Source organism: Phasianus colchicus, chromosome 1, assembly GCF_987193195.1.
Source record: "Phasianus colchicus chromosome 1, bPhaCol1.hap1.1, whole genome shotgun sequence".
Lineage (NCBI taxonomy): Eukaryota > Metazoa > Chordata > Aves > Galliformes > Phasianidae > Phasianus > Phasianus colchicus.
Window position 1 is genome coordinate 127,121,532 of NC_143436.1, and position 14,581 is coordinate 127,136,112.

Sequence of the window (14,581 nt, forward strand, 5' to 3'; positions counted from 1 at the left end):
TCATGTTCCATGTGGGTGTTAATAAAGCTACTGGGAATGAGTTTACAAAGATTAAAAGCTACTGTAAGTCTCTGTGAATGGGAGGGTGAAAGGGTCAGGAGCTCAGGTGGCTTTTTTTCAGTTCTGCTGATCAAAGGTCAAGGCTCGGGGACAGATGTGACATGGAGATAAATACGTGAGTGAGCAGATGGTGCTGCCAGCAGAATGTCAGCTGCCTTGACCATGGGATAACGTTCCATAAACCCCTCAGCACAAATAGTAACTGCATCTCTCTCTCACCAATTTACTAATTTATAGAGACAGTTTAACAACAACCAAAAAAACAACAAAATTACCCCACAAAACCATTAGATCAATATGAACTGTTTTGGCCTTAACAAATGCCTGAGTATTGGCAAGAATATAGGCATTTACTATAAGGTCAGAGGAGGGACAAAACAGAATGGTGGGTTGATCCATCAAGTATCTTAGATTCTGAAGGAAGAAAGTAGGAGGAACTGAAGGTTATGTTACTTGGTCAACATTTTGCTTCAGTTGTCATTTGCTTGATTAAAACTTGTCAGATGATTCACATGTCACAGGATTAATATTGAAGGACATAGCTTGATTAGAAAAGGCAAGCAGGGGGGAAATAAAATAAGCATGAAAAGATTCTTAAATGTGAGGGATGCTAACTTATATTCAGAGATCTGAATGATGGAAAAGCATAAAGTTTCCATAAGTTTCCAGAGCTCTATTCATACTGATAACAAATTAAAGAATTAAAGAAAATGTCCACTATCACGGTCTTGGCCATGGAAATCAGAATAATCCAAGCAGGACTTCATGGTTATGCAGTAATTACTTAGTCATCACTTGCTTCTCAGACACAATCTGGGAAAAAAATACAGAATAATGAGGTAGGAACTCACCCAACTAAGAACAGATTTTTACAGAGAGAACATCTATACCTGCACTGGCCATTCTCTAGTCAGTTGAAACACAAGCTGCTGAAGTCTGTTTAACTGAATTAAAATGATTGATGTTATTTTTTTTACATTTTAATGTAGAGAACTTCAAATTAAAAACTCAAGTCAAATTAAAAACTCAAGACAAAGGTACTTAAAGTAGGATAATATGAGATCCATCCAGGCAGTCTAGCCAGTTTTTGAAATGCGCTAGTTTTACCATGTATACATTTAGAAGGCAAAAGTCTGCAGCAGGATCGTCTAAAGGAGTCAGAAGCTGGAGTCTGTCAGAGTAAAAATACCAAATGTACTCACGACTGGACTAAATTAAAACAGTCTAATTGATATCATATACCAGAAAGTATATTCTCTGAGTGCAAAGCAGTATAAGTGCAGGACTAAAACAGATAAGCAGAATTATAAAGGAAGTAAATCTAGTAAAGGATGGGAAAAAATCATCAAAGCCCAACCTGTAAGAACTTAGAAGTTAATTCAAGGAGAAAAAGATTGGTCAGTATGAATTAGCAAAGACCAAACAATACACAATTTCATCATATAGTACAGTAGCAAATGTTTATGCTGAAAAGAATAACATTTTCCCATATCCTGATTTTAGCAAGGTTTTTGACTTTGTGTCTCTTAGGATTAAATTAGAAACACATTCAGATGATAATATTAAAGTATATGCAGACTTTGCTACAGAAACATGTTTAAAGAGTAATGATGGTACAAGCCAATACTGAAGAATTTATCTACTAATGTACTTCAGAGACTCCTTTTTCTGTCCAGGATTATGTGCTGTTATCATGAATATTCTGGACAATGAAAAAGAAGTATTCTCATCAGATTTACAGTCTTGATAAAGAAAATTCATATCAACAAATGGAGTTTGCAGTCATCTCAAATTAATGCCTATTATAAAAGGTGTGTTATGATAGGGATAATCAGAGAGTACTTTGCTAGAGCAAGAATAATCTGCTAAACAGTATGGGCTGGGGAAAAATTAGCTAAGTAATCATCTAAGAGACTTGAATTCATGGGTTGATGACCAGTTGCTTATGAGCCAAAAATATTGCACTGTTTCAGAAGAAAAAAAGGAAAAGTATCCTGAACTACTTAGACAAGAATGTGGCATTCAACATTAAAATAATTTTCTTTCTAGTTGAAAGTGTTTCAGTGAGAGCACTATTTCAGGAATGAGCCTCACTTTAAGAAAGATTGTGGAAAACTTAAAAATCAATGAGGATTATCAGGGTTCAGAAAACATGGGCTATGGTAAAAGAATGAAGAACTTCTGGAGTACCGTAGTTTACAGAAAAGAAAGAGCAAAAACTGTTATTTACTTTCAACTATTTAGAAATGTTCTGCAGTGAGAAACAAGATGATGAATAACTAATGGACTCAAATTTTAGCATTTGAAGACTGCTGTGCAATTGTGAGGACGATGAAGCAATGGAAAACAACCCCTGAAGAAATATTCCAGTGTTTAAGAGACATTGAAATAAACTTCTGTCTTAACCACAATTCATTTTGCCTTCAAGCACATAGATATTTAAAGGTCTCAGTCTACTTTCAGTATGTGGCTCCAACTTTATTCCTAAAGGAGAAAGCCCTGTCTTCATGAGAGCTGGGTATCTGGATAAGCTGAGTGGACAGTGACAAAATCCCCAAGTGCCATTAAGTACTTTGCTTCAAAGGATGTATATTGCTGCTGGTTATAGAGGCAGAGGACCTAAACTCCAAGAAAGCCTTTCTGTTCTCCCAGCTGATTGGTGATGAAGAAAAGGTGAAGTAGAGGGAAGTAACAGGGATGCAGACAGTCTCTTGTTTGAGGTGCCCTGTAATGCCATCATGCAGAATATTTGAAAAAAAGATAATCCTTCCTAGACTTGAGTTTTTCAGAGGTTTATGAGAGTAGGAGGTTTTACTTACCTGGTAGAGTCTTTGAAAACTAAGAAGTAACTTGGTTTAATTTTCTTTTAAATATTTAAAGTTCATGAATAGTTGTGATCTTGTTTTACTGTTATTAAAAAAAAAAAAAAAAAAAAAAAACGTACTGTTTTATAATACTCTAAAAGTCTTTTAAACATTAAATAAAACAGAAAATATTACATAAGAAAAAAATTAAGTTATCAAAGGTTTCTGATTGTCGAAAGGAAATTCAAATTTTGTATTTTTCCATGGTATTATAGCCTAAAAATCATGTGTTCCTCTGATGGATAAATGATTTTCAGTAGAGGTTAAGATGCATAACGTGAAGAAATTATTGAATTATTAACTGATACAATGCATTATCAGATTAAGGCAAATTCTTTAAGAAACTCCTACTCTACAGTTATAATTTGATTTTAGTTTACTTGGATTAACTGCATAATATACATACAGGACTAGGACAGCTATTAGAACCATTGAATTTCAAAATGATTGAAGCTGAAAGGAACCTCTGGATCTCATTTGATCCAACCATCTCCTCAAGCAGGATCTCCTAGACCAGCTTACCCAGGGCAATGACCAGGTGGCTTTTGAAGATCTCCAACGGTGGAGAATACACAAAATCTCTAGGCAACCTGTTTCAGGGTTTAGTCACCTGCACAGTGAAAAAGGCTTTCCTGATGTTTATTGAGAACCTCATGTGGTACTGCCACATTGTTTCTTGTCCTGCCATTTGTCACCACTGAAAATAGCCTGGATCTAGCTTCTTTGCACGCTCTCCTAATGTATTTATAGACATTGATGAGATTCAGTACCAGCTCTCAGCCTCTCCTTATAGGAGAGATGCTTCAGTCACTTAATCACCTATGTGTATCTCTGTTGGACTCTTCCCAGTATGCACTTGTCTTTATTGTACTGGAGAGAACAGAACTGGACACCCCGGTGCGTTCACCAGTGCTGAGTAGAGGGGAAGGATCATATTCCACTACTTGATGGAAATGCTCTGCCTACTGCTGCCAAGGATAATTTCTTTGTGGGCAACAGTGTTAACTTGCATTCCACTTTGTGTCCACCATGTCCTCGAGGTCCTTTTGTGCCTCAATACTTTCCAGGTGGACAGCTTACAGCATGTTCTGGGGTCTGCAGTTGTTTCTTCTTATGTACAGGATTTATATTTCCCTTTGCTGAACGTCACAAGGTTGCTGCCAGCCCACTTTCCAGCCTGGCCAGGTCCATCTGGATAGCAGCACAACCCTTCTGAATATCAGCCTCTCTTCCTGGTTTTGAGTCATCAACAAACTTGCTGAGGGTACACTCTGTCTCGTTATCCAGTTGCGTATGTTTTCATTCCACACGGAACTTTTATGTCCAACTCTGTATATATTATTATACTGCTTTGGAAAATACATGAAGTATTATACAATTCAAATAATACTGTACTGCTAATACAGCAATGCTTCTAATTTCTTTTAGAAATAATCTTTTTCTATAAGCACGCTGCTGTTAAAACTGAAAAGATCTATCCTATTACTTACAAAATAAGTCTTTTTGGCTTCACTGAATATAAAACACTTGTCTATAAATGGTACACAATAGGAAATAGAAATCTAAAGAAGAAATTGCCATGAGCACTGTGGCTTATTTTAATTGAGTTTTGTCTGTATTTCTAATGCATTGGCATTCCGCGTGTGCAACATTACTAGACTAAAGGTTTGTTTGAAATTTTTCATAAGTTTCAAAGATCATTTTTACACATGAAAACACAATGTCTAGGCATATTTCTTACATTCATAAGTAATCCTATTTGTAAACAAATAAATTCTACATAAAAAAATCACTAGATGTTAGTTAACACTGAACCAAAGACTGAAATCAACAGACCAATTACAGACACTTTTATCATTTACAAAAATTTAATTGTAAGGAGACTTGCTAGCGATCATTTGAAAAGGAAGTATAAACCCAAGTTCTTTCTATTTTTTAACAGTGTAGGATTATGATTTCTTCTTTCAGGATATAAATCTACTGTGGAGAAAAAGAAAAAAGAAAAGAAACCAGTAATGTGAATCAATAAACTGTTACTTCAATCATATTTCGTCCTGTCAATTATATCTAACATGTATAAATTGATGGATGTTTTGACTGCTGCTGACATCCAGTGTCTGAAGATACTATCTGGTCCTTCCTCCTCCTCTACAGACTTGAATTAAGGAAGACAACCTGGACAAAAGGGCTAGAGAAATGTTCCCAGTCTTTCCATAAAACACTGCAGGTCACCCTTCATACATACTCAGTGCAACTCTATTTCTGTAGAAAATCTTAAATTCAAATGAAAACATAGTGTCTTTCTTGTTGATTTAACAGGATTAGACAACCTGCTGCAGCAGAGTATTCCACTAAGTTAAGAGCAGTTTAGGAAGGTTTCTAATTCATAAGATACAACACAGGCAAGTGGTGTAAATGTGCCCTGTAATACACTTGGAATCGTGGCCAAAATTGTCAGTAAACTTTTGTGTAAATACGAAATCATTTAATGATAGTTCTACTTTTCTGTCAACTCTGAGTTATACCATTCTGATGCAGGAATGTCACAAAAGCTGGTCAAAGTCAATTCTCACTTTTACTGAGGCACTCTTGTAAGTGGTAGGTGAAAGGTGTCAGGGGTGCTTTAAAACCTGTTTGGCCCTTTTGGGTGTAATTTTGCCATTGCAGAAAGTCATACATTAACATTTGCTTTAGATTAAAAAAATCCTGATACTGCTAGCAAAATAAATAAATCTTTGAAAAAAATGTAGACTAATTTCATTTTAATATATTTTAATAGACAGTAGGGAAAGAATAAATGTTGGCCAAATAGACAAAACTTGCACAGAAAGTCAAAGATTCTATACATGTGTTTACATCTGCGATTACTCACCATCTGAAAATAATGTCACCTGGGTAAAGGTCAGTACTGACTTTAAGTTTCCTCCATTACTAAATAATTCTCTATGCTTCAATATTTTTGTACAATTCATTTCTGCACACGACATTTGCCTTAATACCTTTTAGCGTGTGGAAAGGAATGATCAAGTGGCTGTACATTGCTTTATCTTTTAGGGTATATCTATGTAAGAGGATATAATCAAAGGAGCTTGAGTACTGACATAGTCCAGTACATTCATATTGCAGAGATCCAACAGAAATTCTGGTAGGCACCCCTCCTGTCAGAAGAGAATGTTAATCTCTTCTCAGGACCTGGAAACAGAAGAATCTGCTCTGAAATCAGAGTCACAATTTGCCATATAATTTTTGTTAAATCACTGAAATCTGCTTTTTCCTATTTATTATGCTAGTGAGATATAGATTTCAGCAATTTTTGGTTATCTATGTAAGTAATAAATTCCTCTGGACAGTAATTTTGTCTATAATTAACACCTTATGATGCACAGATAAGTAATAGTTATTTCTTGGGTAGAAAGTAAAAGACAGGGAATCCCAAAAGAAAAACACTTTGGTCTGTACTCTAGAATTTCTTTGTTGGATATTTAATCCAGATTTACTCAGTTTAATTAAAGGCTGCTGCAAGGACAACTTACAAGAAAAATTATTCACTTCTGATCTTCTCTCTTGCCTGCTGCTTACCTTCCAACTTCCCTTCCCCAGTATTGCTATTAAGGATACAGTACACGAAAAGTCCTGCAAATGCTGCTATCTAGTTGCTTACTTCCAGAAGGAGAAAGATGATGATGAACTGACAAAGTTATAAATGTATGAAATAAATATATAGTCCCGGCTTGCTTCTTCTCAACAGTTGACAGCGAGAATATAAATAGAAAGAGAGATGTCTGAGTGTGTTGGACTGACCAGATTTTTATGTGGCAAAACTGTGCTTGAAGCAAAAATGGTAGGCCATCGTTTCTTCAGACTTTTTGATAGACATATGGTTACCCTGCAGAATTTTGATCTGAATTCTAAATTAATTTTCACATACTCTCATAAATATGTGCAGCACTGTTACTTCAGCTTCTCCATGTGGAGGTACAAAGTTTGGGATGGAGACGGTTTCAGAAATCTCACAGCAATTACACTTATCAGAATCTGTGTAGACCACACCATTCTTTTAATTGTGCTCAATATTAATTTTCCATTGATGTTATTAATATAACGTGTTTTAATTCAGAGATTTCAACAACCTGAAGTGCTTCTGTTCAGCAAATAGCATGCCAGACTTGAACACCTAAAAGCATAACTGCACTGACTGCTAACAGTAGAAAAAGGCATGTTCTTCCTGCTAAGGTCTGATCAGGAGAGAGTTTGTACTCTGTTAGAAATAAGGAGTGCAAGATAAATCTTATGCCACTTAAGGGAGACAATGCCTTTCATGACGATTATTCTTTGAGGTCAAGAGCAAATTAACAAGTTTTTATTTAATTCCACTAGACAGAAGCACTGGTGACAAAATCTTTAAAGCAGAATTTGCAAGTTCAGGAAATGCAATGCAGTTTTCTTTTGGTCAATAACTTTGAAATTGCAATCAATAAATTCACTCCATGTATCAATGCCCTTAAACCGATAAACTGTCTTGAGGGAAGTAATGTTACTTCAGTGTCATGTGACTATAAGCTCCTCAAGTTGGTCTTCAAAGACAAAGGCTAGGTTCTCAGTTACTATAAATCAACATAGATATTTTGACTTTAAGGTGATACCAATTAATGTGTATTTTTGCAAGACTCCCTTACCTCCTTGCTCAATACAGACTTTAATAATCGTTTATTTAAACTCTACTGGTTTAAGTTACCCAGTCAAACCAATAACAGGGAGTCAGTTCTTTCCCAGACCGGTGCTAGTCTTCTTGGTGAAGGTCTTGAGGCACAAATTAATTTTATTGTAAACTTGTTTTCTTGCAGGAACTGGCACTCACAAATCCTTACGAGGATTGCACTGTTATGCTGCAATTGTGTAATTCCAAACTTACTTGGGCTATTCTGCAGCTGGCTCTGGCTTGCTGTATTACATTGCTTTAACAGGGTAAGCATTCTTAACCTCTCTAATGTTTTTCTCTTTCCTTGCCGAAGGAATTGGAATACCACCACATTCCTCAAAACTCAAACTTTTTCACAGCAAGCAATTTATCTGAGTATATATTTGAAGTTATTCTTAGAATTGAAACCAACATAATGAGAAGAAATGTGTAAGAGTTTAATAAAGATTCATTAAACAAGAACTTTTGACTACCTCATGTTCTTTCATTTCACTTCTTTCAGTGTCCCAGAGTAGCTCAGCTTCATGACAACACAGAGAACTTATTAGGTCAAAGAAAAAGAAGTGTGAAAGCTACTGACAAATGCCTAGAACAAAAATAACTCAGGATTTCAACATTTTTCTTTGTAGTCAGTGTAAACAGGGTGTAAAAGAATTCTTCTGTATATTTTTTAAGAAGTCTGAGCTATTTCAACATTGCTAGGAACCCATTCTACCCGGAGGGAGACCCAAGTAAGTAATATCTAAGTTTTCATCTTGAAGAAGAAGGAATATATTAAACTTTTAACAAGGGATCAAACTGAGAAAAAAAAAATTGCAATATTGAGCTTGAAAATTTTTATTTATTTATAATATACATACTGTCAAAGAGTTATGGCATCAATTCCAAATTTTTCATATAGAAGCTGTATACACCTAATATTTTAGGGTGCCAATAGTACCAGGGAAAATACATTAAATGTTTTAGATACCACGTATTTTTTAAAAAAAGGATATGTGTACCAAATGTACAGTAGAATTTCTATTAATGAAATTATTATTAACAAAATTTGTATTTTCACAGATATTATGAAAGTATCTTTCCAAACAGAATTAATTAATTTATGGCATGAGTTTTACTGATATAAATTCAAAGGCAATTGGATGAAATGAGTTTGGGTTCTAAGCAAAGTTATTTCAGAGCTCTATGTATATAATCATGACTAAAATCTGCTATGATTATAATGTTTTATTCACTTGTTCAATTGATGCGGAGTATGTGCATCTAGTAAGAACATTCCATATAATCTTAGCATTATACATTCATTACAAAACTGCTATAGATGATTTCTGACTCAGATTTTGCAGCTGATAATATGAAAGCCTAATTCAAAGCAAAGTAGGAAACTGTGACAGCCTATTATGGCTGTTGATCCTAAGCACATTTCTCTCTCTTAGTTAATAATTATATACTCAAAAGTTGTTTGGCATCTATAAAATGAGTCTACATTTTTACACACACAAGACTGAATTACATATGGGCAAGAATTCCGGGAGGCATTCATGGTTCAGCAAGCAACTCCTGGACTTACTTTGGTGCAAAAAGAAGGTCTATAGGGAGTGGAAGCAGGAACAGGTTACCTGGAAGGACTACAAAGAAATTCTCCAAGCAGCCAGAGATCAGGTTAAGAAAGCTAAAACTCAGATAAAATTAAATCTAGCCAGGGACATAAAGAGGAACAAGAAGAAATTCTACAGGTATATCAGTAATAAAAGGAAGGCCAGGGAAGATGTGGCCCTCTCCAAAAGGAAACAGGACATCTGGTCATGAGGGATACAGAAAAACCTGAGGTACTGAATGACTTCTTTGCCTTCACTGGCAAGAACTCTAATTGCATCATCTAAGTTGCAGAAAGCAAAGGTAAGAATGAGGAAAAGGAAGATGTACCTGGTTTAAGATCAAGTTTGAGACCATCTAAAGAATTTGAAGGTACACAAGTCCATGAGACCCAAGGAGATCCATTCATGGCTTCTGAGACAGCTGGTGGATGAAGTTGCCTAGCTGTTATCCATCACATTTGAAAGGTCAAGGCAGTCTGGCAAAGTTCCCACTGACTGGAAAAGGGTAACATAACATCCATTTTCAACAAGGGAAAAAAAGAGGATCCAGGGAACTATAGGCCAGTCAGTCTCAACTCTGTGCCTGACAAGATCATAGAGTAGATCCAAGGAAGGGCCCACTAAGTCACATGGAAAATTAAGATGAGGTAAACATGGCTTCACCAAAGACAATTTGTCTTTGGCCTATTATGCTGGAGTTATAGCATGAGTGGATAAGGCAGAGCCAGTGTCAAACACTTTGCACATGGACTTGTGCAAAGTGTTTGACAAAGTCCCAAATGACACTCTGCTCATCAAACTGGAGAAAAATTTGATGGATGGACCACACTGGAGAATAAATTGGCTGGATGATCAGACTCAGAGAGTTGCAGTCAATGGCTCAAGGTCCAAGTGGAGCTCAATGATAAGTGGCATTCCTCAGTGACTGGTACTGGGACCAGTGCTATTTAAAATCTTCATAGGTGACTGGGTCAGTGGGATCAAGTGCACCCTCAGTGAGCTTACAGCTGAGTGGCGCAGTTGACATGCTATAGGTAAGGGATGCTACCTAAAGGGACATGAACAGGCTTAAGAGGAGGGCCCACGCCAACCTCATGAAGTTCAACAAGGTCAAGTACAAGGTCCTACAAACGGGTAAGGAAAATCTCAGGGACAAATACAGGCTGGGCAGAGAATAGCTTGAGAGCAGTCCTGAGGACAAGGATTTGTGGATGTCAGTTGATGAAAGACTCAGCATGAGCTGGCAGTGTGTGCTTGAAGCCCAGAAGGTTAACCACATCCTGGGTTGCATTAGAAGAATTGTGTGTCAAGTGCTGCCTCTCTGCTCTTGTCAGACTTCACCTGAAATACTGTGTTTAGTTCTGGGGCCTTCCTGGACCTGAAGGGTACCTACACGAAAGCTGGAGAAGGACTTTTTATAAGCACATGTAGCAATAAAACAAGGGAAAATGGCTTTAAACTTGAAGAGGGTAGATTTAGACTAGATATCTGGAAGAAATTTTTTACTGTGAGGTTGTGGATGCTCCCACTGTGGAGGCACAGAAGGCCAGGCTGGATGAGGCTTTGAGTAACCTGGTCTAGAAGGAGGTGTCCCTACAGAGCAGTTGGAACTAGATAATCTTCAAGATCCTTTCTAACCCAAAATATTCAGTGATTCTATGATTCTACAATTCCTACCCCACAAAATGGAAATTGAGAAGAAGCACTCATTTCAGGCAAATTTTCCTTTTTCTTTGATAATGTATTAATTTATGAACAAACCAACAAAGAGAGCTCTCTGTCTGCAAGCCATATGAATGCAAACAGGTTAGTAAGTGAGATGTATCATGAAGTAAGCAGATGGCAAAAGCAAACACAGAGTAACACTCACAAAAAGGGGCTGCAAAAAGGCAATAAATAGAGAGATGGCACTGTTCAAGATGCAAACAATTTGAAGCGAATTATGATGGGGTATGTTCAAGGTGTGAACAGGAAAATGCTGAACAAACAAAATTAAAAGTGAAAGAATGTATTAACTTTCTGTTGTTAGGACTTCACTAGAGGAAGCATTCTAAAACAATACACTGAAAAGAGAAGTAAAGGTAGATTGAGTAACAACGTGCCTTTTAGATAATCTGAAATGAAAAAACATAGTTTGATGTATAAACTTTATGCATAAATCTTCTCCCATACTTAACACATATCATATGCAGTTTTAAAACTAATTTCAAGGTTAGGTGAGAAACAAAATAAGCATTTTTTTTCTCTGGCCTGACGATAGATAATCTAATGGCATGAGGAGATGAGTCGATATTGTCATTGTACAACAAAAAAGCAAATTGTGCCCAGATAACAGGTTATTTGTTTTGTCATGTTCAAGGAAATTGAAAACTTTCTTGTTTAAAACAGCAGAAATGTGAAAGGAAAAACCTGCTTTTCACTTAACGCCAAATATTCAAAAATATGTGTGTATGGGAACTGCTGAATCAAGGCCTGAACCTCTGATTGACCACCTGAGGGGAGCAATGAGTCAGCCCTGGGAGCACAGGTGGAGACAATTCTGCTGTAGGGAGGGCTTGGAGCTATCTGAAGGGGTGAAGCCTGGCTCCACCTCTCCTAGATCCCATTTAAGAACTGACTACCATGGTGATCTCTTTTTAGGGATTGCTTCTCCTGGAGTCTTTCTAGTGAGCCCTGGACAAGTGTAAGCTTTCTATCCATTTTTTTTTTTTTTTTTAACATGATAACTTGTTTAGCCTAACTTTCCTGTATATTTCTTTATTATAACATCTGTATATTCATTGGTTATGCAATGCCTTAAAAAAAAAAATAAATAGGGAAATCCAACAAAAAGCTCTGTCTGTTGCAGGTCTCATGTTGCTGGGGATGTTGTATTCTGATGCTTTTGTGAAATGAGAGCAGCAGGTGTGTAACTATGATCATATCTTATTCATAGAAAACAAAGAGTGATGAAAGTTGGGAGCTGAAGAGTAGCAAAAGCAGGGATGAGGAAGTGGAAGATTCAAATAGCAGTGAGTAAATAGGATATGGAAAAAGATTGAGTAAAGAGCTAGGTAATAAGTAGTAAGAAGAGGGGGGAAAAAAAGCATAAACTAGAAACAAAAAACATAAAGCAAAAAATTTAATTCCTGCTGTAGAAAAACTCTTGTTTTGAAATCATTGTTTATTAAACCACCAGGATGCCAACTCTCCTTTTAAAAATAATCAAATTACTTCAGTAGTATTTACGCATGCATGAAGCAAAATGCACAACTTTGACAGTTGCAGTCCTTGTGTTGCCACTTCTGTCTCTTGGGCAGACAGGATATGTGTTTTTTCCATCCAGCCACCTACTAAAAAAGCAGTCAGCAGGATCTTAGTGGCATTTCAACACTGCCTTCACCCAAACATTGAGAAAACGTTGAGCGGATCCTAATGGGAACTTTACTTCTTTGTACAACAACATAGGGCATAGCATTGCCTTTCTGTGTGTGTGAGCGCATTCAGAAGCTCTGCAATCCTGAGAAACCAAAGATCTCCCACAATACGTTTAAGACCTCCCAAGAATTTCCAGAAAAATCATTATTTACCCAAAACATTAACTTCATTCCTTAAATGCAACCCTTAATTCCCCAGCATATGTTTACATTATCCTGCTGAGCTGCTGCATCTTTCCTGTTGTAACTTTCTGCGGTAGGCAGTGACACTGAGAGCTTGGTCCTATGTGGCCTGGGTTTTTACTCATCACAAAAGAGAAAATTTTCCTTTTTGCCTCAAGCATAGCCAGAGTTTTTATCCTTCAAGAGTTTGTCACTTGTGAAATAGATAATCTTTAGTGCAGGCAAACAGGGCCCTGGAATTTGAGAAACTTAATGCTTATGGAAAGTCCAAAGAATTTGGTTGTCTTCTGATCTTTCCATTCCTGTTAGAGTGAAAGTATGTGGCTGGGTATCTACACTTTGCAGGGATGTAATTAATTGAGATGGTTAAATTGACTGATTCATTCTACCTTGCGTGGAATGTACCATGTAAGGTGGAATGAATCAGTCACTAATCTTTGTGAAAATCCAATGAGGAGAATTCGTGCAACTAGGAACATATGACAGGTACCTTATGGCTCACCTGCAGATTATACCATTAGTATTAATTACTCATCAGTTTTACAGGCATTTCAGGGTGTCTGCATGCTGATCCCAACTGGAGGGGCTGTTATCTGTACAAGCATTACGCATCATATGGAATTAGGAACTTCCTAAGCTCTGCTAGTCTTTTTTTTTTTTAACATTTTTTTCAGAAATGTCAGTTTCAAACTGCATAACTCTCCATAGTTGAAACCAAAACTATCTGGAACCCCAAATGCAATGATACTGATCAAGATGATCTTTGTGAGTATTGTCTTTCTCCTTACTTCTGGGTTTCTAACTCCCCTAAGAGAACAGTTTTGTCTGGTATGGTAAGGATATTTTCAAACTGTTAAATGAGAATGGGAATGATAAATGAGAAAGTGTGTGTTTCTAGAGAGCTTGATGCCTTCTAAAAACATTATGTTCTTTCCCTCCTGAAGGAAATGAAGGTTATTCTTTATCCTGAATGTTCTACTAACTGCATACACTTTATTTTCACTGTTTTTTTTATTTCCTTAGTTCCTCAGCTCTGAACTCCATAAACAAAAATGCCCTCCTTTATGTAATCCTTTCCTACAGATAGCCAAGAAGCCAACAGAGAAACTGACGGTCTGCTACTGTTAATGGGGACAATATGGGTCACTGCAGGCATATGACATTCAAGAAAAAGTTTCATAGTTATATACAAATTAACTGTACTCTAGAGCCATGGGACAGCAACAATACCTTTTGTATCCCTTTATTCCTCACTCAGATTTTCTCTTTCCCGTAACCCTTCACTCAGTTCAGAACATCTTGGAGAGTCACTACCATTAGCATTGGTGAACATCTAAGTAGGTGAGAACATAGCTCTTGTAAAAGAGAGAAATCTGCAGTAGTTTTTTTCATAGCAGCATGGAGACCAGAAGATTCTTCAACTTTTATTTTATTTAAGATAAATTTATGAGTGATTTAAATAATTCTTACTTTTGCTGAAATGATTATCTATAATATAAAGTAAGCCTAAAGCAATACATTCTTTGCAATTAATGAAAACGTGAACAGAACGAGCTTGGAGGTAAACATATTTGCCTCTGGCTTTGAATGCAAGAGACTTTGCATCTGCCAAGCTCACCTCCACAGTCTTTAACGGCAAAAAGAAATTAGAGCTTTGATGTAAAGACTTTGAATTACTCATATCTGAAGTAAGCTTCCAGATACATGTGACTACATGCCATCCCTTCCTTAAAAAAAAAAAAAAAAGAAACAAATATGTAT

The 14,581-nt window shown here is 36.6% G+C and overlaps 1 long non-coding RNA gene across 1 annotated transcript; it reads left to right on the forward strand.

Moving 5' to 3' along the window:
• Nucleotides 1-12,069: 12,069 nt before the first annotated feature.
• Nucleotides 12,070-14,202, forward strand: LOC149920019 (uncharacterized). Its single transcript, XR_016463669.1, has 3 exons — nucleotides 12,070-12,125; nucleotides 13,495-13,585; nucleotides 13,904-14,202. It is a non-coding gene; the product is annotated as an uncharacterized LOC149920019 (long non-coding RNA).
• Nucleotides 14,203-14,581: the final 379 nt, after the last annotated feature.